This window comes from Apium graveolens, chromosome 11 (assembly GCF_009905375.1).
Source record: "Apium graveolens cultivar Ventura chromosome 11, ASM990537v1, whole genome shotgun sequence".
Taxonomy (NCBI): Eukaryota; Viridiplantae; Streptophyta; class Magnoliopsida; order Apiales; family Apiaceae; genus Apium; species Apium graveolens.
Window position 1 is genome coordinate 180,377,345 of NC_133657.1, and position 4,023 is coordinate 180,381,367.

The window sequence follows — 4,023 nt, forward strand, 5'->3', positions numbered from 1 at the left end:
ATTTGCCTTCGGGTTTTATTTCGTTATTTTGTTTAATTTGCATGTTCTTATTAATTTGTAATATATAACTATCCCATTATTACGCGTAATCTAATTTTATCCAATAGTCTCAACGACAGGTCTACTATGTTACAATCAAAGTTATTTCTGTAGTTTCATGAATAAAAAATTTTTTTTTTTCAGAGTCTCATTCCCAGCTCATATTTTACAGATGTCGATATGCACGCACATGACATGTAGAGATGCTGATGTGTATTTTTTTATGCGTCTTATATTGTAAATGTATTTTATTGAAAGATTGCAACAATAAGAAACATCTTATATTGTAGATGTATTTTATTGGAAGATTGCAAGGTATATTAGGAACCCATAACAATGAGAAATGACAATTTTATTACTTTAAAAAGCATTCCATTGCAATCCGTCATTTTAAAATGCATTCATTTGCAATTTGTCAAATTTAGCGGTTTTTTCGTAGTGAACTGAGCAAGAAGAAACTCTCTATATATAAACCAATGAATCAAATAGTCAGCCAAATTCATTATTCAGAGCAGTAAGAATGTGCATAGGTTATGTTTTTTTGCTAATTAGTTTGTATTTGATCTAAATAAATGAACAACATTTTCTCTTCGGATGCATATATGATAGAATCCTCAAGAAAATTAGGAACTAAATGATATTACAACATGTGATAATGAAATATCTATGAAACTACAGTAGTAAGTCATTGGATTTGGAGGCTCAGAAGTGGTTTGTAGGTGAACACTGATCAGACATCACGTATAGTAATTTGTTGAGCCATTTTGAAAATGTTGTCCTACAAATGATATCAATCACGTATAGTAATCTTGAACAGAGCTTTCGCGGATAGGCAATCTCCATCATGGATCTTACTATTTCATCAATGTCATATTTGACAAATGACCACTTAAGGAGCCGGAAGAGGTAATTATCTTGTGGATGCGAATTTAATATGCACTCCGACATAACAATGCAGTTGATTCCAGCTATTAAGATGAATATTCATATTCAGAGCCAGCATAAACAACAACCTTATGGGAATTGCAACATAATAAATAATTACTACATTCCCATCCAGCAATGCAGAACATCTAAATTTAAAGAGTCCGAGTTTAGTGGGAAGTCTTCCATAGTTCCATGACATGGTATCTATTCAATGAAGACATATCTTTGAATGCAATGTTTGTGCCACAAAAAGTTGGTCCGGTTGATCTTATGCTCTCCTAACTAATCTTGGTTTGTAATCATTTTGAATTCAGTCAAATCCCATACATGCGCATCCCCCCTTGTGCATATGGAATTGCATAGTATTGTTGTAGTTAGGGATCCATTCGAGGCATTTTCCATGAGATAATTTCAATACTCAAACTGACCATGGAAGAGGAAGCGAGTTGATCAGAAATAATTTTGTAATTATACCATGGTTCATGCTACATCCCAATGTTGTTTTCATTTCCCAGTTTTACTTGAATATGCCATCGATCCATAATGCTTTCCGAGACCGATAAAAATAAAACGCTGATTCCAGAAAGATTTATGAATGGAAACAATTACTGCTTCAATGAGCTGACCTCGGCCCGCATAAGATATTAACTTTGTAGTCCATGTTATTATTTGCTCCAGGACTGAATTTATTTTCTTATTTTTTTAGTTAATATACTTAGCCTACAACAACTAGTATAGTATACCTAGCCAATAAGTAGTTCCTTCTCTCGAAGAAATAGCTAGTCTGTTTCTTATCTTTCTTGATTAAAATTTGAGTCATTAGGTAGCTGTTTAGTATGAGCACATATAAAATGCTGTTTTACTGACCGATAAATATAAGAACTCCTATTGTTTCATACCTGTTTTCTCCGTATTATTTCAACAACAAATCATATGCACTTTTCTTTATAAAACTAACAGTCCAATTGAGAATTCTTTTAATTAGGCTTTCGATCAAACGGGCACAATTTTTGAAGGTCACGTGGTAGCTATCATTGGAACCCCTAAGAATTCAACTAGGAGCCTTCCTCTAGAAAATCCCCCACATTTCTTTCAAACCAGTCCACAGTTGTTTTGCATTTCTGAAGTGAGACTCCTGGGATCCAAAATGGAATCAAAGTGAATATCAATACGATCAATAACTCAATATCATTATTATTAGACTCTATTTCAAAGATTTCTTGGAAGAAATTGACCTATCATGACCAGTAACCGTGTCACCATTATTTTCATTTATAGCAAAGATTTTGGAGGAGTTCTACTGATCTTTAAATTGATTAAAGAAAAAAGAAGTGTTCCTATCTCCCTCATTGTACCATCTAGTTCTGGAAGTCTGAGCCCAAAACAACTTCTCAATAATCAAGGTTTCATCAAGCTCTTTGCAGGTAGAGATTTCTTGTTTTTGAAGTTCAGAGTCAAGCATCATGTCTGGTTGAACCTCTTGTAATTCGTCCTTAAGCATCTACATATTTTTAAAAACATTTCCAGCATTCTAATCATAATATTCCCAAAGAACCCAGAGTTCTTTTTTTTTGTTTTATTTTTTCAACCATTTTATTATAATCTGATTCAAGTAACAGCGGCAAATGCACCAAGTAACCAGTGTTAGGAACTTGTTTGTCATTATCTGATTCCAGTAACAGCTGCAAATGCAGGAACTTATTGCGGCAAGATTTTTTGCTGCAACCAAAAAAATCATTTTTATTCTTTTTTCTCCATCTCTGTGTACTTTCTACATGCACCAAGTGTATTATATTTGAGGAAGGAAAAATAAGTAGTTAAATGTGACAACACACGAAATTAATTGTCATAGTTACATAGTTTATTACTTTTAAACTTAAAATTTATAAAGAAAACATGTATTATGTAACTTTTTAGATTTAACAAAGCCCTGAGCCTATTGGCACTTGGAAAATTGTTTATGGTAGGCTACTACCATTCGAACCAGCAGCACTACGTGAAGGTCCATCACTGTGACCATCCCTTACAAAACCTCTCACTGCCATCACCCCTTGAATATCATAATCCGGTTCAGATTTGAGGGAGCTCACCCCTCAACGGGGGATGCTCGTCACCTCCATATGCACGAAAGTGATTTAGATAGAGAAATAGTGGGCCAATGTACCTGTAGAACCCATGATTGTTCATTGCTATTAACACATCCTCACCAGTGATGGTTGTCCGCTTCTCCTCCATGCACCTAGTGTTTGCTTGAGTTGTCATAAATCTGATAAATTTGGACACACATTCCTGGATTGATATTACTGCACCAGCAGATATCCCTCGATCATTTGCCACCATTCTGCTCATCTGGCTTAACACATATTCAGCCGGCAACAAGTTTCCTGACAAGATCCAATTTTCATATTAGCTTACATAGTTGTACACAATAGGTAAAAATAACATAAAAGTATATTAACTGTATAAAAGCACATCAAGCTCAAAAATTGTAAAATGATAAATAAATAAATGATCTAGCTAGATAAAGAGTGAGATGATAGAAATGATTGACCTGAATCTCTAGGTTGTTGTCTACTAATCTCCCCGCCATAATTAAAACTATCTCTTTCTTGAAATTTTCTCTTCATCTCTCTGAATTTCAAGGCAACTCTGGACACAAGACTCACAAAATGGAAAAAACCCCTTATTTCTTTCAAGAGAAATAAATTAGCCTTTTATTTATAAACCTGGAAAAGGCTTGACACGTTGATAATAATGTGACACGCACATGTACATGCACACTGACACCACATGTACATGCAAACTGACACCTGAACCGGTGATATGTATATGCACATGATAATGATAAGGTGAAATTTTAAGAACAAGTGTTATACAAACAAAAAAATATTTAAATTAAATATCTTATATTCTAAATTAATAAATGGTAACTAAATTAAACACTCTATCGAAAAACATAATTAATTTGGACAATATTTTTAACCATTATAATCAATTTTTTTTTATGTTTTGTCAAATATAATTAACTTTAAATATGTTTATTACAATCAATAGTAC